The 24,804-nt window shown below is 44.4% G+C and overlaps 1 protein-coding gene and 1 long non-coding RNA gene across 9 annotated transcripts in view; one reads left to right on the forward strand and one right to left on the reverse strand.

Annotated features, from left to right (window-relative positions):
• Positions 1 to 24,804, reverse strand: part of LOC111246236 (suppressor of lurcher protein 1-like) — a 252,987-nt gene that overhangs the window by 72,627 nt on the left and 155,556 nt on the right. The window lies entirely within an intron of this gene.
• LOC111246238 (uncharacterized) lies at positions 350 to 2,229 on the forward strand. The gene is made up of 3 exons (XR_002671603.2): positions 350 to 487; positions 1,923 to 1,986; positions 2,097 to 2,229. It is a non-coding gene; the product is annotated as an uncharacterized LOC111246238 (long non-coding RNA).

Raw genomic sequence — 24,804 nt, forward strand, 5'->3', positions numbered from 1 at the left:
TGTTATTCACAGCTTATAGACAAATTGATCGTTTGTTGGTTGATCGGTTCAACGATATTGACCGCATATTTTTACCATGACGAATACTACATACCCTTAGAGTGCAATTTTAATACTCTACTAATTGGCAGAAAACAGTGTTCTTATTTCTGTTTTTTATGTTTATATTCTGTTTTTTTTTTTCGTTTACTTCACAATTCCTTGTCGTAATTCTAATGAAAGGATTTAATGTTAGGTTCATAGTCAGCCATATATCCAGAAAATAAAATACGGTGAACTAGCCGTACTTACTTATTTGGTATTTCTTCACAGAGCTAGACATAGAGTATCGTCTAAATGCAGAAGAATACCAAACACCAGGCAGCGTCTGCATTTAAAATACTCTTCTGGCTCTTCTAAACAACACTTGAATAGACGCGCGTAGGCAAATGATTTAAAGTTTTGCCGATTTGGGTGAATTCTCGAAACTCTCAAAAAGTTGATACAGGTTGGTAATTGTTTAACACACTTTGGTGACAACTAGGCGAACTACGCATAAATTTAGCCAGTAAAATTCATGTTTATCTCCTAGTCTAGCGGACGAACACTGTAAAAGGGGTTCAAGAACTGACTGATGTTACCTAGAAATGTATGTACAACTCCTGGGGATCATCATACTTTATCTGTATGTCTAGTAAGTGCATTTTTAGGCATAGTTTGAGTCGTTTCGAGAAAAATCAGATCGGCTGGATAATAATTACGTTGTCTCCAATAGAACTAAGTTATTTTTCTTTAAAGAAGGTAATTTTGTTAAACGTTCATATCCAAATTATCGAAGCGCTTGACAGTCAAAGGAAAGCCCATGGTCATATTTAACGCAATAGTACCAACATCAAAAATGCCTCGATGATATTTTCGCATCCAATTATTACTTCTAATACATTTGTACCTGTCCTTCGTGGTTTAGCTTCTAATCCACTAATGATTGCAGCATAAGCGAAAAGAGTAGATAGATCGACATTAACGGTTCGAATCCGATGTACTGGTCTGGGTTCGGAAGCTGGGTCTACCAATAGTCCGTCTATCGCCTGCGTAGAATAGGCAGATGCTAAGAGAGTTGTGGCTAAAAAAGGGAGCACTCGGCTTTAGCGGCAACAAGAAGTCCTGACGTCAAGAGGTTTTTTTTGTGGGTGGGTGGGGGGGGGGGGGGGGCTGTCCGATTCGATTAGCTCATTCGGCTCATTACACGACGATTCAAAGGTTTTACGATGAAAGTATCAGTACAGTTTACGAGCTTAAAAGGCCGAAGTATATGGCAACCAAAACGGATCCGCTTTCACCGAGAGCTGGTGTAGAAGGCACGTCTGAAGTTGCTCCGCCACTGCTGATGATCTGCCGTTCTTTTTCCATAAAAGCACTAGCATTTCCTTCAATCAATCTCCATTAAACGAACACACACAAATAATTAACACGAACGAAAAGGTCACTTTTCAAATGCGGGAAGAGAACGGGGGTTTGGGTGATGTGCTAACTTTAACACGTCTGAGCATAGATCTTGAGACTGCTTCTAATCGAGTCATCGGCTCCCAGGGAGGCAGACGGACGAGCTGGCAGGCGACAGCAAACAGTTACGACGGTTGCAACGCGCTAGCAAAGCACAATATAAACTGTGCGAGTCATGACACATATGCGGCTCTTTAAGCAAATTCAGAATCAAACCTACAGCCGTTCCATTCCGCCGCAGTTTTTATTTAAGAAAGCAAGTAAATGTTAAATGCATATTACCGACCCTATTTGCTGAAGGACGAAAGGCAGAAGGAACGTCGCATTCCACCTAGTAAAGAAGTGTAAATGAAATTCTTCATGAGGTGTGGTTGGCAGTTTTCGTACTGGCAGCTGCTATGACAATCTTATAATGAAGGTCCGTTTAATTCCGTCCCCAGGCTTCTGCTTTCGTGTCCCTTCTTGCAACTTACTACGAACCGGGTACATCTAACCGAAAAAAAGGTAGGGTTCTTAGCGCGCCGTTGGCTTACAATGTCATTGCAAAACAACAGCAGCAGGTCCTTTCAACGTGCTTGTTGTCACATCCTGATATGTCCTCACTTTCTTTAAAGGTAACATAGGACAGTGGAGTATCGGTTGGGGATCAACCTCAACATGCCCCAGTTACTCGCCCTTGCCAACTTAACTTCAGCTGGTTCCGCTTTTTACAAGCAAAATCGCGGACGTACACATCACAACTAACCATATATACGCTGAAAGAACACGCGTTGAAGAAGATACGGGCTTTGTGTCTGTGTGTGTCCTCTTTGCTAAATATAGGCAGCACAGACGGTGGTTTTGAGGCAAAGCGACTGGCTTGCGGGATGCAACTAAGCAAGACGAAATCAAGCATGTCGCACCACAAATACGCATACAGAAGAAGAAGTCGCGAAGCGGTGAGGTGGGGTAAAGAACGGCATGGCATATGGCCTTGTCGGCAAACCCTGCCGCCCCACCAGCGTCAATCGTGCATGCTATCTATCTGTGAGCCCCAACGGAGTTTGACTCTTGAAAGAGCTCGCTGGTATATTGCAGTAGAGAGCAAGACGAAATAAGAGGACACACTTTGCGGTACAAACTAAAGTTTAGATGGCGAGACGAGACAAGCGAATGCTTTCGTAACAATTTGTCCGAAAGCAAATAGAGTCTATTTCGAGCTGTCAAGAAGTGCGTAAAGGAAAGCGATGGAGGGGGCCCGCTCTTCTGCGCAAGTGAAAGGGAAAAAGCGAACGAGCCAAGCGAGGGAGCAGGCAGTCAGGCAACAAACCGGGAAGTCCCCCAACATAAACAAGTGTTTGAAAATCGTACATCAAAGAGGTAAACTGTTTGGCCAGCGCAAGCCGGCTGATGCAGGAAATGTCTGCCGGTACTGATTATATGTATATGCATAGGTATCAAAAATGGCCTGTTCACCAGCGTCTATGAACAAAAAAAACGTGCCACTGATTAGAAATATATTTTTGATCAGAGTCTCCTTGCTTCGCACCTAACAAACGCTTTCCTCTTGAACACTTGAATACTTCGACGAGAGACGATGTGGACTGATATAATAATCCATCACTCCCTCCATGCCGTTATAGTATAGCGGCAATAAGACGAACAACTTCATTAAATTACTACGTCCGAAAATTGAAAGAGCGCGACACAATACGTTATGATGATGAGAATGCCCTTGTCGACAGCTACAGCTGCTACTACTAGCAATCGTATGAGAATAGACATAAGTATTTGCAGCAGAAGAGAATTTCTCTGTAAATATGCCTTAGTCTTAAACTCCAGATGGAAAACTCATGTGGTTGTATATCATCCTGTTAGCTTGACATCTGCCAGTCGAAGGTACGTTGAAACTCGATTGGAAATGCTAACAACAGAAAGTAATGGTCTCCTCCTTTCGCTGTTCTATACAACGATTAACACCAGTTTTAATGGCTGTGAACTATTATATTCAATTACTAGCTAAGCACAAAAAGAGGCATGAAATCCACACGGTCGCTGAAATACGTCATCTCCGGCGGCGGCGACGTACTCCTTCACAAAAAGACGTACGTGGTTAGTGGAGCAGTTCCATATGGAGCACGTTGCTTTAACTCGTTACCTTGCGAGTGCTTCCGAAGAAGATTTAAGATCACTAATCTGGTTGTGAAATTTTCACCTGGGATAAATTCAAATGAGTGGTTCCATTAGTGCTTAACCGAAAGCAGCAATCTTTTTTAATCGGCAGTCATTAGCGCGGCTACTGGGTGGTTCAGCGGTTCCTGTGAACAAACGTCTCGGCAAGGAAAGACACCTTACTACCTTGCCAAGGGACGAGGTTCGGAGTAACGAATCGGGAGAGTCCAATCGATAATACTTCGTTTTGTACTGTTGCGTTAGTGAGTAAGCAGGTCAAAGTCCCAATGAGTAGCCGTCCAGAAACGAGCCCGAGGTGTAGCTTAGGACGTCGACGTTGAGGTCAACTACGCTAGGCTAGTCGGTACAAATCAAAAGATCCAATAAACGCAGATGCGGTTTGTCCTAACTCACAGTGAAGCCATCTACTTCAATATGCACGAACCCTAATAAACTTCCTTCAGGCGGAATTTGCTTACGTTCAATAGCCTGTTACAAGCTGATGTGCCAGGTGGTGCAGATTGTTGGTCTCAATGTTCGTCGATGCCAGACCCCTAACTCTTCAAGAGTGATTCAGCGGCCGACCTGAATAGAATCTTCCCTATCTGCAAACGCATAATGATATTTCCCAACCGTTTCTCACGTGATGCCCAAAAGCAATTGCCCAAAAGCTAGAAAACATTTGCGGAAATCAAGTAGCCTATTGAAGTCAAAAATGTCGCTGTAACGTCTTGATTTATACAAACACGTTTTTATTAGAAAAGAGTATTCATATGTACCGTGGCATAAAGGCGTGCGGTTTACACACTAATAACCAAACTACGTTGCGTATGAGAAGAGTATTTAGGTAGAGAACATACATTGTTAAGGTGCCCAATTTTCAAGTTGATGCAGTCATCGGGTTGGATATATATCAATATGGATAAGCTAAGATACAACGACAGAGTTTCTTTTTACAACGACACATGTCTTCATATAGAATGTAAGTGCGTATATCAGACTCGTTTGATTCATATAACATCGAATAATATAAGCAAGAGGCAAGCCGGTTCTGTCTGCTACCTCTATGGTCTATGAGTACCGCATGTGTAACTGTTTTGTGTGCTCGCCTACCTTCGGTAGAGAAGACTTCCACTGTCAAGATAGAGGGAAATAACTACATCACTAAGCACCCAATTAAGCGTTGGAGCAAGCAGAATTGGCCAGTGGGCCTGTCGTAGTTCTACGACATGGGTTTAGCCAGTAACAATATCAATGGACGCGGCAACGCTTCCCCTATATGTCGGCCTCCTCTCTCCCCACGCAACGCTGTCGCTCTCAGCAATTTCTCTCTCGTGGTCTCTTGTTATCTCTCTCTCTCTCTCTCTCTCTCTCTTGCCCGGAAAAAGGGCGTGGAAACATCGACTCTCAAGAACTTGGCAAAGGGTAGAATCACCAGTGTTTTCCTACCCATACGACGATCCAAAGAGATCCAATTGAACTTGCTAGCCGCTATGTCTTGTTTGGCCATATGCATTTTTTGCTGTCTTATTCCTCTTGTCAGGTACACAGGTGTCTTGGTTTCTCCTATTTAGGATCATTATATTATAGCTTATTATAGCAATAGTAAAAGAAAACACGATCGGATGCAACGCCAGCAACCATAAGATCCACAATGAGCGCGATAGCGAGGAAACTCTAGGTCCTGTTACGTAGAGTTATTGCTCGGAGTAGTTCTGTTACCAATGAACAGGTAGACGCACCAAAATCATTCACGCGTGAATCCCACCAATACCTGTGTTAAATAGCTGAACTACGTCCGATGCATAGTTAAAAAAAAAAGAGTAACTTTAATGGCAGCTCTCATGTGGGTCGTTTCTGATTGTACGTACCCAACGATGTCAGTCACAACAGTTGCAACGGCGGCAACCAACCTGAAAAACCGAGCCGTTTGCCGGAGCTCGGCGAGATTAAATAGATGAAAGTGGTGACTGAAACATATTAGTGGATAATGTCTGTTCGTCTGCTTTAGCAGGTCTACAACTATCAGTCAATTTGTTTAAAGTATACCATATACAATCTCGCATCTAAGTTTCCTTAAATTTTGCTAAATAGGTAGGGATGTACGGTGTCACGTGAGAGTTCTGGTGGAAGATGAAACCTCCTTTAATCACTAGTTTCGATCGATTTTCCTATAAAATTTATTATAATCTCATTTATTTTTTATCAATCGTTTTGCCAGCTGATAATACACTATTCCTTTTCAGTCCCACCGAATACTTAGCATCACCATTTTTGGCATCAGTTTAGGCATTACCACAGATTGTTGACCACTGCTTACCGTCCACTTACTTGATTGATAATTTTATAAACGTTCAAGTTTTAATTTAAAACTGGTTAATGATAGATGGTGTTATCGCTACTCATAATTTTTTTGGCTACTCCTTCGAACATTTTTCAAATCAAAATTGCTACAAACTAGAACCTAAGCGATAGAACCATCATTTTAGCTATAAACAGTAGATCATTTTATGGGCCTGAATAGCATGTGTGTCTTTATCGTAATAAAATGTATGTAAAACATAAGGAATTTTCATAAAGATTTTACGCATCCTAAAGGCACTATATCTATAAAAACGTCCCAATAATTGTAGCACACCTAGTGCTGCTAAATTTAAGCTTTCAATAACCTGCAATGATTTTTTTTTACGAACGCCTTCGTTGATGGAAGATGGATTTCAACTTTTACGCTGTTGTTGCTGCAGACGTATTTGTGTTCCGCGTACGTATCTGTGTGCGTCTTCGGAGAGTTTTACAGGCGGTTATATCGGTGGCAAAAAGTCCGAGAACAAGAGCATCAATTACTAGTCGAAAAGCATATTTGGCTGTTTCTGAAACTTTCATTTGAAGGCATGCAACTACACGTCCAATTGATGAGAAGCAATCGCTCATCACGCAAAGGTGATTACAGCCAGCTTTTGCTATTGGATATCATACACTCATAAAAACTTAGAAATACCTTTTCGGGTAGCCGAGTCGGCCCAGCTCACCCCCTTACACCGCATTACAGCTGAGCCACTTCTCCCCCCGCCCCGCACTCGAATCTCGAGTAGAACTGGCGGGAGTGTCGCCGGCGTTCTGCGAGTTGTTCCCGGCAGAGATACCGGAGCGTCCATTTCCTGGAGCAACGTGCTTAGATGGCAATCCAAAGCAATAATAACAATCTGGTGTAGATCCCACCAGTCTCTGAGAGCACAATCCCTACTCTCTTACGCACAGTTCTTTCCCTATCAGACAATAGCTTTGGATGTTGGACAGTTAGAGCGACGGCACGGCGCTGAACCCACAGCCGATGCTGCTTATAGGGAGATTCGAAGTATCTGTCGGAGTGCTTCCAGTATTACTATCACCGGATGCTTATCGGGAAAGCACTCCGAAAGGCGCTGCCGAAGATTGTATAGATTTTGTACTCTGCGTTTCTGCGCTTTGTACGTTTGTACGCACTCTCTCGTTTTCTCCTCCCTCTCCCCGTGTAGAGGTGATGCTTATAATATGTGAATGGGTAGGTCCCCGCGGACCAGGCAAACGGTGCCGTCGGCATTGCGTCGTTGCTGCATTTGGGCATGGTCTTTCAATCGTTTAGTCGTTCGGTCCACCGAGCTGCCGCAAATGGCTGGTTGACTGGGGGCTGTGGCGATAAGGGGAGGCTCATAATGCTAAGCGCTCTCGTTGCTCGTTCACTACTCGATAAACTAGGAACTCCTGGATTTTGGTAGTGGTGGTAGTACCAAAGTTTGCGCCGTTGATGCTAGATCTCAAGCCCAGCGCACAAGTACCCTTAAACGTTGCCGCTTTTCCGGTTCTACTTCTTTTCGCAGTTGGGTAGTATCTGTGAGGACGAGACGAAGGGCTCGATGCTATTGGTGGCGGCAAGAAGAGTAAATTGTTTTTTCAGTATTGAGCTAAATGAAGCGGCGCTCAAGTTGGCCAGATTTTCGACCAATTCCTCAATTTCTTTCTCTTTTTGGTAGGAAAAATCAGCCACTTGCTAAAGTGAAGCTTACAGCTGCCCGGCTGGAGCGAAACTTGGTCTCAACAAGCGGCGGCAAATCAGAAATGTGCCAGGGGCAGACTCCAACAAAGTTGCGCTTCGATGGACTGATGCTGGCCGCGGTGCAGATGGCGGTGGTAGTGGTGGGGGTGGGGGAGCGCCAAGAGGCTCCCTCGGTAAAACGGGCTTCTGTAGCTTCGACATTCGTTCTCTACATAGCCCGAACTCCTTCTTCTCCCGTCTCTGCTGAACTGTTGTCGAGAGACGAACAACAAATGCTACCATGTTTTGGCTTCCGGATGGTCTCTGGGAGGCCAACTAAAGGAGGCCGCTGAGCCCCGGTGGTGGGTGTCGCGTCCGCTTTGCTCTGGGGACCCCTTCCGCCAGGGCCCACTGGCAACAGCGACTTACTTTTAAATGGTATGGAAGCGGCAACGATGGCTACCAAGGAAGCTCGACGGCCTACCGGTGGCGCTTATGTGCCGTGCTAAGCTAAGGAAAGGTTAAGACGCGAACGCGCACGCTTGCCTGTGCTTGGGGAATATATCTGAAATTTATAGCACACGCTTGTGCCATTTGGCAGGACGATAGAAGGGAATTACCACCTAGCGGTGCAGGTTGAGGGGCTGCTGCGGAAGCTGATATCCGCTTTAGAAAAACGAGATGCCCCCACTTCTGGTGAAGTAGCCCACTGGGGCCAAACAGCCAACCAACTCTCGCTGCTTTTTAACCCGCGAAGGTTTGCCAGCTGGTTTTAAAACCTAGCAAGTTAATTATTCTAGAGAAAGACCACAGCGTCTACAACCCCGTTAGTTTCAAGCCTCTTAGCTTTTTATACAAAATCTTAAAAATGCTTCGAAATTTCATAGGACAAATTCATTTTAAAATGCCGAGACGCGTTATACTACAATGTGATAACTCGGTCACCTAAATTGTCATGCGTTATGTCCATCCACCGATGACTTTCTAGTTTTTAACTCTAGCCTCTTCAGCTAATCTGCAGAACCCTGCATCATAAGCCATGGATAATTGCTCCCATCGCGAAGTTTACAGCTTCTTTAGCATCGTCCATAACAAGCTTAGTATTCTACATAGCATGTGTGGTCTCAAACAGAGCTCACGCCCTCTAATGCAAGACAGTCGACGCCTGTAAATTATGGCGCCTGCTTCGCTTTGAGACACGTGCTTTCTTGTTCCGCTCGCCACAGGGAGTTATGGCTCGCTCCTGTAAAGGTTGGCCTCCATCCGCTCGACTCACTCACAACTATACGAAGTAAGGCGCGTTAGGATAGTCCTTGTTACAGTATATCAAACAGCCAAACCGGTAGTTTCAAAATGTATGATTTTGCTGCTTTGATAAGCACCAATTTTGTTAGGAATAAATGTTTCTCTTAACCAACACGCACCTTCTATACCAAGTAGACCCGCCTATACAAAGCCTGTACCAAATGCCAGTGTATTAGTTCTGCTAAAGCGTTTGCAAAGAATAGCTTTACCAAAGCGAGAGTGAGGCACCTCTTCGTAGAGCAAACGTCCACATGGCTAACTGGTGACTCCGCTCACACTGTCCTCGCTCCGAGCTACTCACAGCGTCTTCAGTCGCTCCTTCAATCCCTTGGGATCCATGGAGTAAGTAAGAGCTCCTGCCACTCCGCTTTATTTGTATTAAAACAATGGTCGCCGATAAATTGAAACGAGTAGTTTGTGCTCGGGAACTGTCTGTGTGCTAGCTTCTCGGTGACGCAACGGTCGCAGCCTCACACTCAGCAGCGAGCCTCCGCCTAAACACATCGAACACGTGTGACAATAGTAATAGTAGCACGTGCAGCACGTTAATGTTGCAGGTTGACAGTAGCGTTCTTACTGCCTGCGATAGTCCGGTAGGTGGCTCAGAGGACTGCGCCGGTTCTAAGTTCCTGCTGCTGTTTGGAATCTAATCGATAAAACGATTGCCTCAATTAGTCTTTTTTTGTCTCCGTTTCAGTTTTGCCAAAGTACCATGCGCCGACGCATACGTACTGTATAAGCATTCCTGCCTTTCGATGTTTGCCAGAGTGCATTTTGTGTCTATCTGATGAATGTACAGTTCTATTAAGTTGGCATATAGATAGGTTGCCATAGATAGCCTGTGTAAGCGTTTTTTTGCGAGGCCCGCCGTCTAGATGTTCGAAGCTTAAATAAACACGCAACATACAAAAACTGCATAAACTAGATAACGAAGAGCACCACATAGTGAACGAATAAGTGGGAACGTGGTTAAGCTTAGAAGCAGTGGGATAAGCAGCTAAACTGGGAAGTAATAGGGTGTCGGAAACGGATCGGAGAATAGGACTAGAGATATCAGGACTGCAAAACCCTTCGATGGCTTGGGTCAAATGCGACGACACTGGTTTCAATGGCATACAAATCGACCAATGGGCAAGTAGCAGGCGTAAGTGGGTCAAACAAGCCGTGTCTACATTAGGCAAGCATTTATCTCGACGGCTATGCACGCAGGATGAGGTTCGCTGCATGCCTCAAGGGCACAGTATACATAATTAGCCGAGCTACTGTGAGACGTTGCGAGACAGATGATACGGGCGGCAGGCTTGTTCCTTATTTGCCGCCACGAACAAAACGTCGAGAAAGGCAACAAGCCAGTAAGAGTGAATGAAAGGCTCGCTAGGCAGAGTCGTTTGCTAAACAACATTACCAACGTGAGAGGCGACAAAGGAACGCCTTTTTCGCTAACTAGCCCTTTCCACGTTCCAGACAGGGTTGCCTACAGGATAAAGCGAGGCTTAAAACAACAGTCGGGTAAGTTTAAAGATCTACTCTAAGTGCTCCAAAGGTTTGTCTTGCTACCACGCATAAAATGTAAATTTAGTTTTTGGACAAAGGCGTCTCCGTGTCTGTTGTCGCCGTAGGCCTAACCATACCCTTGATACCTTCGTTAAAGGATAGGATCATGTTTTTTTTTCTTTCCGCAAAGGGATTTCTATATTGTTAAAGAACTTGGTCTTCTGGTCTGTTACTAATAACGGCCTTTCTGTTGTTGAAGTATTAGGTATGTTTAGCACTATATTCTCGCCAAACCTAGAATGTGTGAGTACACATTCTGTGTCCGGAGAGAACTTGACTTGCGCAATAGAAGGCAATCCAATCTAGCAGTTCACCTAAACTGTGCTGGGTCCACAATGCAACCTGGCTCACTTACTGCCTAGTGGGCTTACTCTTCCGTGCTTGCCTGGGGTTGTAACCCTTCGACAAAAAGTATGCCCGTACGTTTGATGGAAAACTTAGCAGATTGAACGGCCGCGATTCATTCGTTATAAAGTTTTGAGAACTGTTCAATGAAGCAAAGCTGCATCGCTATAGAAGAATTTAGAATATATTTGCCTCCCGTTCTATGGCCTGTGCCGCTTTCCATTTCCGCTGCCCACCATGATCATGGTTAGCAGCTTCACCCGCTGAACTGACATCGTTTTCTGCTAGCGCCTTTAATTTAACCGAACGACTAGGGAATTCATTCGGCACCATAGTCGGCTCACCGTGTTTGGGCAAATGTTTTCTTCTGCTCCTTTATTGGCAATTATGCACGTGCTTCAACAATGTACTAGCGGAAAAATGTTGCTGCCTACGAAGTGATTAATCATAAATGGCTATCTTCGTTCCGTTAGCTACGTAAGCTGCTAGCAGCGTTCGTTTCTATCTATAAGACTTATTTTTCCAAGCGCGTACCGCCATATGCATAACGCTCAGAGATATGTAAGGCGGCAGTCGCTGGGCCTCATTCATTCTGCAGTTTCCGCTTCTACACTGATCGTCGCTCTGACACTGCATGCGGCTAACGTCTCAGTTCCTTTCATTTAGATAGGGATAAATTAGCCCCATTCTCCGTCGCTGTTCTATTGAAATGTTCCTTCATTCAGGCGTCTGCAGTAACTGCGTTGGTAATGATGGAGGTTGCTGCATCTGCCCCTGCCGCTGTTGCCCTGGCTACCAGCGCTGACAAAATTTCTGAGCTGAGAGAACCACCGACGCTTGCTACTAAGGCGCTACACTTATGACAAGAGGCTTAACCATGTTCAGTATCGTCTCGTGTGTGGGCGATGCAAACGTTCTCCGTGGTCTCGTCCCGTCACAGGAGTCCGCTGGCACAGAGGCCTGTTGCCTAGAGAATTGGCACTGTGCCGTGCGCCAGTTTTCTGAACTTTCTCGGCTTGAAGAGATTATAAGTTTCCACCACAAGGCTAGCTGACTGGTTCCTCGCCACTACTAGTGCTAATACTGCTATTGCTGGCCGACCGGGGGCGTATTGGTCGCAGCCGCGCCGAGGGCCACTGTGCTTATGTAATGCAGCGTTCCTCAAACGCAAGTTCTAGTTGTCTTAGTAGAATTTTCTGGATATCTTTCGATTAGAGATGCATGCGACTTGCATATTTCCCCCGCTGGCCCGACATCAATGAGCCTTTCGACCTGGCGCTGCCCATGAATCGAAACTGTGTGAGAGAAAGCAATGTCATGTACATCACATAGTTTACAGAGCTTGTACGTAAATAAAAATGCACTAAATCTGAGCACCGATTGAGAATCTCTTTCAGTCTGGTTCACGTATATGCTGGGGCAAAGGTCTCTTGACAGTTTGGGAAAAAATCTTCTAGGGGATATGTACGTTCATTTAAGTCAACTAGTGGTCACGTACGGTCGAGGTTCAAGCCGCTGTTCGAGCCGTTGTTCAAGCAATAAATCATTTAAATATCCTCAAGTGGTCATACATGAGTGCACGTAACGGATACTCAGTTTCGAACAGTGTAACCTACACGTTTTATTAACATGTCTAGTTCATCTAGAAAATAATCTGTTAAAAGCGTTATATTATTCGTTGTTTGAAAAGTTCTTACATTGTATAGGTTTGTTGGTAGAATGCAGCAGCGTACGTATTTGAGTTGCGCCTTTAGCTAGAATTGTGGCTTTAAGGCTGACTTGTGCTCTATGGTTGTCTCCTATAGGCGTGTTGTTATAACTATGCACTTGTATTCGTTCGAAATAATTATTTAAATTCAACATCTACTCGGCTTTCAAATACCGCTATTTGGGGGCAGATAAATCAGCGGAGGTGCATGCGTGCTTCAACTTTGCTGTCCCTAGTACCGTTTCGATGTGGATGACGTAGGAACATTCTTCGTTCGAATAACTGGATATATTTGTGTCAGTAAATGAAGCACTCTTCCTGCGGTAGGGCAGACTTGAGTAAGGAAGGGGAATTTTTAATAATCAGTGTTAATGCAGATTCGGAGCATTAGTAGCCCCCACCATTCCGGGCTTTCAGAAACTGCTGGTATCGAGCTACGAACGGTCCGACTTGACGACTCTCTATTCTTCGCTTGCCATCAAAGCCAGCAGGCCGAACAAGCACCCAGCCAAACAAAAAAAATGGTGGCAAGGCTTACCAGTTCCATGATCCCAAACGGAGAATGAATCAGCATATTACCACTGCAATATTTTGTGTGTCTACATCGTTTTCGATACACCCAAGCGAACTATCATTTTTCGAACACGATATGAGCTGTTGCCCCATATTAGATGGATATATATGCGTAAGCCAACTTTAATACATGTTCATTCATACGCTTCTTCAACAACGATTCTTCAACAAACCTTCGCAGATGATTGCAGCGACATAATCAATGCATTATCTGGCGAGCGAACGAACACTCACACAAATCCAATCACGCTACATTGCTAGAGGCCGAAGACCCATCGATGCCTGCGTCTTCCTTGTCGACGTCATAGAAGGCGTCTAGCAATTGACGCGTGGCTATTACGTTGTTCCGGATAGAAGGCAGCCAAACTGTACGAGCTACAGCAACAGAATCACTTCTTTTCTTTTTTCATTTGGTTCCCATACATTCGTGCACACATCCACACGGGCATAACAGAAACAACAACATCCACTTCTATAGAATTGCAGCAGTTGCGCGACCGCAATACGCAGCGATCCTTTCGTTCACCGCAACCGCACTAGCCGCTACCTCTGCAATTGGCGTGTCCATCTTTTAGTTCCGTGTCTCTGATGGAGGCTAGCAGTGTATGGCTACGGCCAGCTGGGGGCCCGATCAAGCGGCAATTTCTCGCTCTTCATTTCGCTGCCCCTGGCGGTCATATAGCGGCAATTCTCTGCCCGTCCTTGTGGATCGTGCATAGCACTGGTGGCTGGACTAGTGCGGCCGCAATAAGGGATCGTGGTGCCATTGTGCTGCTGGTGGTGCTACTACCGGCGCGTTTTGCCATCTCAGTAAGGCAGTTAGGATGCCCGCGGTAGCAAAGGTTGGCACTGTTTAGCCGGCGGCCAAATGGCATTCAGAGAACCAGGCTTTAAGGTCAACTGCCTACATCGGTAATACGTTAACAACTCTGGTCGAACAGAACGGGTCGGACAAAGCGCATGCGGGCCATGGCTCCGTTGTTCATTCGTTCGACCAAGCGAGTGACTGGGCGCTTGTCTGATCATCCGTTTCCTCGTTTGAGTCATCGCAATTTCTTTTGACCACTTCATTCCCCGTTGCCGCTGCCGGTATCGCCACCGATACTGCCGTAACCGGGATAACCCTCGCTGTTCCCCTTTGCCGGGGGTTACCTACCTTCTATAGGTCCTATAGGTACATCCTTGGTTCGTTACCTTAATTCTGCAGGGTGCAGTGAAGCTGGTACGCTTTGCTCTTAAAGAAGACGCTTTTCGGCCACATAGGCATAGATGCCGTTCTCCAAAGGAGAGGTGCGCAAATACTGGATACAGAGGAAAAAAGTAACAGAGGAAAAAAGAGCTATAAAGGACGGCGTATACCATGCCCAAAATCCTCTAAACTGTCAGCTTTTTGTTGCCCGACCATCGCCAGGGACTCACTGGCCACTTCGCGCTTATCAAGGGCGCCTTGGCGGTTGGCAGGCCCGCAGCCGTCGCCAGCATAACGTATGAGAACAAATGATAAGCTCTTCCTTGCTTCTGGCGTGAACTAAGTAGTACCAGTGGCTATCCACCGGAAAGTCGGCTTGTATTTCGACATTTCTGCTGTTGCTGCTGCTGCCGCCGTCGCGTTAGCTGGCTATGCCCTACTCCGAGCGAGCTCTTTGTCGTGGAATTTCTTCGCAGCGGTAACTCGCCAACTAGGCTAGCTAACATAGACGCAATGAAGAGCGAAGCGCCTTGTTGACTAGGCTGCCAATAAACCACAAAGTAAATAGCCCTTTCGCGGTAAGCTCTGTATGAACTAAACTATGGCCTCTCTTTCGTATCGAGTTAGTCACTCAATAGTGAAATTATACATGCAAATGATAATAATGAGCAGGTATGCGTGTTCTATAGTATATGGCAAAAATGCAAACGATTCGCTAGAAAAATTTAAAGATGATTTACTCTATTAATGTTGTTTCCTTGAGTGTTTTTGTGTTCAGCACATCACAGCTGGTAGCAGAAAGTCTAGGTTCTCCGCTACATCTTTATAAGAAGACTCGGGTCTCGCTGCGTCATTTTTCTTACCTGATACAACAAAAAGCGAACTTTGCTAACAACTCTACTTCAACCGTGCGTATTTTAATTTCTATATGAACGAATCCAGAATTCGTAAGAGGCCCTCAAAAATTCTCAGAGACTTGAAGTACGTTGTAACCATCGATGAATGGCAAGAATAGATAATATGAGATCTAGGTACAGAATAGCACAGCATGTGTCACTGTCATCTTCATATTGCGTTAAATTTTAATTAATTATCCCGATCTCGAAACATTTTCACTGAACTCGAAGAGCGAAGACACGGACCTCCAAACCATGGGTCTCCTGTTAACATCGTATGAGTTAATATATTTCACTCGTTCGACCTGCTGTGACATACGGCAAATACGGCATTGTAAATGAAAGCCATATATAGAATTCTGCTAAACCTGCTAAGCCTCATTAGTTCTCGTTATAATACATTTAGTCCAAACCGCAATTTGAATATAGGTTTTATTTTAATTAGTTAGTGATTATAATGTCTTTATTGTTACCTCGCTTCCGATGCAAGCGGTCCTCTCATATGATTTAAAAAACTCTGCACCATTACTAAACTACGAAAAATTACTAATGTAGAAGGCTCTTAAACGTAGGGGGCTGAGTATAAAATACCGAGAACCCTATTTCGATCGCGGAAATCTGCTACGTGAGCTGCTGTCACAAGCTCATGTCAGCCTTACTCATGCCTACCAAGAAAGATCGGTGCTAGGCAAGCGTTGGAAAAAAGCGGCTGTTTTACAGTCGAGCGGTAATCGTATTAAAGCAATTATATTTCAAATTTAAGCAGGTAGAGCAGCAAAAACTCTGTTGTCCTTCCTTGTTAGCTCGTTATAAGCTAACAAGGCCCGTGCACAGATAGGAACAATCATCACCACCTCAACGAAGATCAAGACTCACAAAAAAACTAAAACTCTATTTTGGATGTTCTGGCCTTCCCGCCTGTTGATGATGTTATGGTGGAATACTGATTGAGATAATGATACGCTATACACGCGAACATTATGCTGACTGCTACTCGACGATGTACCTAGAACTTATTAAACGATTTATGGATCAAACTGAATCCGAGAAATCAACACGGCACCAAAACCCTTTTTGGACGACAAACATTTTAGGTTGCATTTCCCAGTCACCTGCTGTTCATACTTTTTTAATTGGTACACTCGGATAGGGCAAAATTATTTCTGTTAATTCATAGTCTCTTCTTTAACATATTTCGGGTTAAATGATACTTCAAATTTAGTCCGCCTTGAATAATCGAAAATGGAATAGATATATAGCAGCGCGTGTTGCACTAGGTTTTTTAATTCGACCGTGTATGTTAGGACACAGCCGATCGATATAAAAATCCACAGCGTATAATTTGTCTAAATATAAGTGGTGATACGTGGCCAGTAATTGGGTCTTAGAGAACGTAAAAAATAAGGTCTTAAATGCCAAAAACCGCACGTAATCTCTCGCTGCGTTTCATATTAATCTTTTAAATTCTTGTGAGTCTTAGAGATAACAAGTAAGGTGCTCTCAATAAAACAAATATCTACGTACGTGGTAAGTGGTAGAAAATGTGTCTAAAACATTAGCAGACTACGCATTTACGTTGTTTCCCACAACCACAGTTTATAAAAAAAAAGTTTCCCGCTGAATGGAAATACATTGAGTACGAAGTTCACTCAATTTGAGATCGCTTAGATCAAATGATTTACTATTAGTTAGACGAGACAATGAATACAACGAATTCAAACAAAATTAAGTGCTATTGAAATCTGTATCTAAGTAGGCATTAATTAGTATTTTGAAAAATGCGTTTTTTGTTTGCAAAAATTTAAAAGCTAGTGATTAATAAAGGAGCGATTTCAACTGCGTGTGGTACATTTTTTCGTTGGTGCATTGTAGATAGATTTTTTTAATTGATATTATTTATTACGTAACGTACATACGCAGACTTGTTCATCGTACATAGCTTCTTAGCTATGTATAGGTTAGCTGTGCCGTAGGCGTATGCTTACAGGATTAGAATCTGAAAATAGTAAAGTGATAAGGCAAACATTCATCTTGATGAGCGAACGATAGACCTGTCATTCTTTATACAAATTGAGAAGAAAAATTGCTATTTATGCGTTGCTAGCAGCATGTGGTAATCAAACGACATGTTAGCTACAACAAGCATTTAGCTTTACTAACGTTTGAGCCTTGTCGGTTCTCTGACGAGCATACCGACCATAACCTTAACTGCAACACAGTCTTCATAATAATCTCGTCGTCTCACGATTTAACACACAGTAACAAAAACGTGGATCGCAGATATCATATATATCTAGCGTGTCTGACTTCGTGTGTATGTTTTCCTTGGCCTCTAGCGCTCCGTCGATCCTCTTTCTGCCTTCCTTGCTACTCATAAATACATTTGATGATGGTGCTGGATGATAGCAGCTTTCCCGGATAATTTTCCGGAACAATTCCTGATCTTGCTGTTTGAAGAAGGGTTTCCTTCTTTCTTCACCCCATGCACCTCCGCCACTCCCTATGGCTATATCCCTAATAGGCTACCATCATCTACAGAGGTTGTGCGTGGCCCCTGTTACAAGCGGTCGGCTTAAGACGTTAATGATCACTTGTGGACCTTTGGAACAGACAATAGAAATAATAGAAACAGTGGCACATCGTATCTTGATTTTTAGAAGTACAATAATTGATGCTCAGATCAGCATTGAACGAGAAAAAAACAAATATATATATATATGTATTTCGAAACCAGTGCCTTAGTTAACGATATTCTATTTGAAATGCGCATAATGGATCTTCCTACAGATATGAAGAGCTATTGGAAATTATTGGTGAAACAATAAAGATCAGCCGCTGAAAACAAATCCAATATTAAGTTTCAGTCATAATACTAGTATTAGATTGGTAAGGAGTACCTCGATTGTATTTCTTCCTGTAACTTCCACTGCCTGACGGTTCAATAAAGGTAGTAAACGGTGTCAATGCTAAGCGTAATTTACTTAAATGTTGCAGTAACAATAATGGTTTTATTAACAAGCCTATACCCACAAGACCACATTAATTCGCATGAATGCTTGAAGATTAGGATCGGGATCTGTCACACGCTGCCCCTTCGCTATGCCCATGGACTGTACACACGAAGGACTCTTGTTTATCGCTAACAAACAAGTATACGATCGTCAAATGCACACACAGTTGGTTAATTGTGGGTGCGCGTATTGGCAATTAAGTTGAAGGGGTTCGCTCAGCTACAAATACTAGCAGACACGTAAGCCATTGCATCCGTCGTTTGTTAAGTTGTTCCATGCTAAACAACTAATTATCTACTTTTTCGTGCATTAATACGTAGTCAATACAAAAACGAAACACTAGTAAGAACAGGACAGGGCAAACATGCTATTGCTTCGTCATGATAGCAAGTTAAGTTCCTATGATGATACAACTTATATATACACACATCACTCGTTTTTTACGTTCCGGACTTAAAGGCGGTAGGAATATAATGTGTGTTTTAGTATATGGATCACTATATTTCAGATAAAGGCCAATACGGGCGTCGTGGTTGATGCCTCGAAATGCGATCTAGCCCTACTTCGATCCAGTGGGGAAATAGGTGATGATGCTGGCGAATTATTATAAACATTTTTACGATCATTTCCTAAAATGCATGTCCAGTTAAAGGACTGTTGGAGCTCTATACGAAATTGTTCTTTTTGGCCACTTATTTCCATGGGATATTGCTTTCCAGTTAAAAGACGTAGCGTAAGTAGGATACTTCGAGTTAGTTAAATATGTTGTCGAACGTACCGCTAGCTTTTCGCTACGTATGTGTGGCTTACTATCCCATCGCTTTCTTTTAAGAAGCTTTCCTAACTATAGCAAGCATACCTCGCACATTCGTTGGTTCGTTCCGAAGGACATATGATGCTATTAATTTTTGTAAGGTATACTGAAAACAATTAAAAAAAAAAAACATGAAAGGCGTCACAATTCCCACAGATCCCAGCTTGAGGAAATCGAAATGAACCGTATCGGCAAAACCGCAGCCGTCGGTAGATAGGTGTTGCCGTAGACATATTATTCTCTATCGATCAGTCGATCTAAATTACCGTGTGACAAAGTATGTGTGACTGTGTCTGTTCGATCTACCGATCACACGTATTCCTGCAATTGCTGATTTGCTATAATAGCTATCTATCGTAGCCTCGAACATTCTGAAGACATTGTCATTTCAGCGAAATAAGAAATGTTTAAACAGCTACGAGTATCGATATAGCAGATTGCAAGGAAGACATTGGCATGAATGCTTATACAAGTGTTAATATAAAATGATTATTAATTGCTTTTACTAGCCATTTGCATTGCGCGTCTGTCGTGTCTTGTCACCACCGAAGCCTGAACACGGATTATCGTCACAGACACACTCAAACAAACGCCCCCGCAAACTGTCATGTACGCATCGCTTAAATCGTTTACGATGCAATCAAGGATCCGAGTGTTTGACAATCAGGTCACGTATCCTTATTACAAAAAAAAAAAAAAAAAAAAGTTTCCCATGCTTTGTCTGATTGATGATGTACTTAAATGCAGAACGTCAAGGGGGTATTATCAACGTTATTGGTCGTAATGTATAAGTCGATAAAGCCAAATTTATATGGTGTATAGAGGGAATATTTATAGACGAGGTCGGTCGAATGCTCACGTGGCTTCGTTCACCAGTATACGAGGATCAAGAGTAAATCAACAAGATAGAACATAATGAAGGCAGGCTTCCAATTTGCACGAGCAGCATTACAGACGGCAGCTAGTAAATGGCACGTTACAGTTACATACACAACCACACGTATTGAACTGGGTGGCACGATAGACCTGCTCATGCGTCATTACATCGTTTATCGGCTTCTGTATCATTACTACCGTAGTACGCAGGGATTAGTCTCACGGACATTGAGAGCACTCCTTCCACCATGACCCTAACTGTCATTTGAATCGACAGCTAGTCGCTGGCCTTCCAAAAAGGATTAAAAAACCTGGACTATCCGCGTCTGAAATGTTCGAAGTAATAGAATAAGGAACATCTATTGTATGGCAATTTGATCAGTGATATGCTTGCCGTCTTATCTGTATCCGTATAGCCGTGTAAGTGTGTGATGTGACATTTTTTTATCCTACATTTCGTCTAACCTGCATGATACAGAATAATCGTGTCCTAATCATACCTTTAGGTGCGATGGCCGCCAGTACCGCTAAGACGAGTAGGCCGGCTGAAGCCAGCAGCGTGTTGACGTGAGCTGCCATAACACGCACAGCCATCACAAAAGTTTGCAGGATCAATGAATTCCAACAATGTACAAATGATTGTTGTGATAATGACCAATGATGAATAATAAGCACAACCTAATATTGACAGCCGGGTAAAATGACACTCGCTATCGATAATGATAATACTACTAGCGTTTGACCGACGTTACCTCGAGAGGCTTAAATGATTTGTTTTAATTGTTGCGATCTTTATATGCTTCCTCTTCTTTATATGAAAACAGCGGGGAAAAATGAAAATTTATTGGTAGCGCTGACAGTGTCAGCGTATCAGCGTTTCATTTGATTTTCCCATTCAGCCGCTATGGTGGTAACAGCGGGCCGGCAATGGCAACGTACGCTTGTAAAAATTCACTCTACAGTAGAGAGATAAGAAAGGGGGAATACGACAAAGCGTCCGTCACACACACCCTCTTCGTTTTGGCAAGGACCACGTAACTGTCGAGCAACAAACGCTGCCGCTTGGGTATGACAAGCAGCAGCACCACAACGATGACGACGAGGATAATGCTGACGACCACTTTAACGACGCCCCTCGTTCTAACGTTCTAAACAACTTGATCAACAAACCAAAGAAACGACCTGCGGTGGACCGAACGATAACACAGTAACAGTAGCGACACCAGCAGTAGTCGATACAAACACGCAGAATGTTACACGCGCTTTTTTCTGTGGCCCGTTCTCTCAGGAGAAGCAATAGCCAGAGCTGCAACCGTAACCTCGCGCATCACACACTTCACCGTACCTCACTTAACCGCGTCTACCGCCACTCAGGCACCTGCTCGGTCTGTCAGGTGCGCTCCAACGAGTCAGATCGGAGAGAACAACGATAACGATGCCGCAGAAAACGACAACATCGACATCCCAGAACTCCACACACCGGCCAACAAACCAACGGATGAATCCAACAGTGTATACCAGTAGTGCGCGCGGACGCAATTCGGTCTCCCTATTTATCTACTGCTCACCTCGTCGCTCACTTAGTACGACACACTCGGCTGGTGCCTTTGTACACCAGCAAACTCGGAGACCCGAGAGAAAACGTATCTATCGAAGCAGGCCTGGATGAAGGCGCACGGTGGCATAGTCGCCTTCACGGTCTCGCCAAAAGAGGAGAGGCCCTGCACGGCACAGGGGAGAGTGACTGGAGGAGTCGAGGGCCCCTGGAAAGGGTGCGCATGCGCCTAAGGTAAATCTTGTCTTATATGAGCCTGCCCGCCTGCCTGAAGTTAGCGACTGGCGCGCGGCAACCCCGAATTCGCCAACATACTAACACGAGCACGCAGCTCACAGGGGCAGCGCGAGTGAAAGAAAAAGGAGAAAACGAAAGGCTGAGTGAAGAGATAGAGAGGTGACCGGTAAATGGAGAGAAGAGCGTAGCAGCACAGCTCACCTGCTGGTCTTCTAACGATTTCTCCGAACCGGTGTCGGCGCTCAAAGGTGCCTACCTTACATTGAGGAAAGACTAACTCGGCGCTCTTCCGTCTCACCTCACCCCCTCGAACTCCGACTCCCAAATACAGAGGCAGGAAGGCGTCACCACTACCCGCCTTGCTATCGCTGCCACAGCACGAGAGAATAGAACAGCAACGACTGAGTGAAAGCAAACCACTGAAAGCGACGACAAAGACAATGCTGGCACTATCTGAGTCGACGACTGAGGGATGTTGAGAAGGCGATGTGAAGACGGTTATGGAAGGCAGAGGTCGATGATAGGTATGGGTACCGGACGATAACCGTAAGCAAAGGCTGGAGAATGTTAGATCGAGAATTGGTGAAAAACAAGAAATGAGAAAGTAGAGTAATTTGAAAAGGAACCAATTTTCGACTGCTTTCCGCAACGATTCCTAGAAAAATTGAATGCCATATACGCATATGAGATCAAGAGCCATGACGAACCTAGCATGTAGGCTAAAGCACTAATTAGTGCACGATACCCTTGGTCAGTCAGCCTGTATTGCTCTTGTATTATTATAAGGCCTGCTCGCTTTCCGTTTTGGGAGCACTTCTTATAGCTTTAGGTACTTAGGACAAGGTCCTATGGCGACATAGAGTGTCGACGTGCAGAAAATTACCGCTTAGGTTAACTTTTCAGACAGCAACCCAATAAAAAGCAGGGTGGCGCGATCCCCTGTAAGACAGGAAGACCGTTGGAACATGACGGTATTTATCAATACTTGACCTACTGCCCAGGACTATATTTCATATAATATCCCACATAATATATTAGTAGTGCGCATTTCTGTGGATCGTGTTTCGATAGTATCGCCTACATCATATCAAAACCTCTGTCAGTTACTATAAACAATAATATTTAGAAACGTTTCTCCTGCAGGTAACATGTATTCCGAGAGGTAGAGCGCAGTAATGATAGATTTTTTTTTCGGGTTAAATGGCTTGGTTCTACGTCGGATTAACCTTGACAAATTGGCAGGAGATACAGTACAATATAAAGACGATGTCACTCCACTAATCACTTTTTGTCTAGTAAGCTTTATTTGCAGAAGCCTGTTTTTCGATTCGACTCTGTCCGTTGCGCAGAAAGCAGTCCAGGTATACGTAGCATATGCATCCAATAATTATATTGACGCTATGGCCAAGCAGGCCGAGTTGACTGGGTGCCCCATGAAAACACCTCCTGAGGGATTACGGGACAAACAATTACCAGCTGGTCAATGTTAGCTGGCCAAACCAATAGGCGGTGAAGAGTACGTGGTTTCGGTCCATCAGTTACGCACTCCGGAATACTAAACTTGAGAGAACAAGTAGCTATTTACAGGAACAGAGCACCCGCAACAGGAAATATCAGGATTAATGGACCAGGCCACTATCACGTGCAACTGGTCAAGTGACAAAAATCCCCGTGCATCAAGAGAACAGAGAAGGAGCCAATCGTTCAGCGTACTAACGATTTAACTACTGACGGAAATAATTTATTGGTGTGCGGAATCGCAGGTAGCTCCAGTCAAGTCTATTTCTAGGATCGAGAGGAAAACGCATGCAGGTTCAGCCCCGCGTTTTAGCTTGCTTTCGCCCCGCCGCTCCCCTACCTCAGTCCACAATTGTTTTTCGTGGAAGCGCCCTGTTACTATTGGAACACCATGCCATCATGTGTGTCTACGACATCAACAACAGCACCGAGCAAAGAAGTAACCTATGCAGAACTGACGGCATGTAGTACGAGCTTCGATGTTGGACCCAACGAGAGTGTGGGCATGTACGTGTGCGTATATTCGGCGTGCTGGGCTGCAGGGCCGAAAGAAGGAACAGCTTACGCAAGGCCAGATATATCAAAGGACAGTTCTTTACGGTTAGATATCCCACTAGCAAAGGCCTGTCCATTGGGTTGAGGGCACGAGCGGGTATTATTTATAGCAATGCGCATTGAAAAAGCGTAGTGGGACTTGCAAGATGGACGAAAAGAAGGAAAATAGAGGTATTCAAAGGAACGACGCATGCTTAAATCACACTGCTAGTAGACGTGAAACGTTGCAGCGCTGCTGCTACGCATCAGATAGCGGCAGCAATAGTAGCTGATGGTGGCATTCCGCGCCTTACGCGTCAGCAGGCGCGGATTTTGGAAGATATTTTCGACATCGCCAACACTGTCGCTAGGAAGCCTGCGCTTGCTTTGCAATCTCTAATGCTATTCCCCAGCGGCATCGTTGCTTTCGCTCGACCGTCAGCGCGATAGAAACAACGAAAAAGAAGGGGAATGCTAGCGTAAAAATGATTTCTCTTTATATAACTGACGTACGGACTGCATACAGCAAGCAGGCTGTTGGAAGGACTGGTGCTAGAAGGATCTGAAGACTGGAGGTTTCTTCGAAGCAAAAAGGTCAGTGAGCCGAAGCTTGCAACTCCTGCTCCCTAAACCTCACACCTAAGAAACCAGGGTGTATGGGTTAAGGGATTTACATGCGTGTGAGCGCCAGCGAAGCCTCTGCTGCGACAAAACGAGAGAAGTGCTGAAGGTGATGATGCGGGAAAATATGAGATACTGGTGACGAACAGAACACCATTGGATTCCTTGCCTCGCCGTGACTGGCGATTGCACACCATTGTCCGCGTATACCCCACATCAGCGCCCTACGCGTGATAGTAACAAAGGACTTCTGCCGCCGATTGCCGCAGTTCGACCCTAGTAAGAGCAATGCAGTATTCGCTTTTTCTTTTGCCCTTGCCGTCAATGTTTAGACCTATTATCCTAAGGAGTTTTGACTTCAGCTCAGCTGCAGCCAGTAAAAAGAGTAATGAGTAATGCTTAAATTAAACACAAGAAAAGGAG

Source organism: Varroa destructor, unplaced genomic scaffold (genome assembly GCF_002443255.2).
Source record: "Varroa destructor unplaced genomic scaffold, Vdes_3.0 BEIS01000003.1, whole genome shotgun sequence".
Lineage (NCBI taxonomy): Eukaryota > Metazoa > Arthropoda > Arachnida > Mesostigmata > Varroidae > Varroa > Varroa destructor.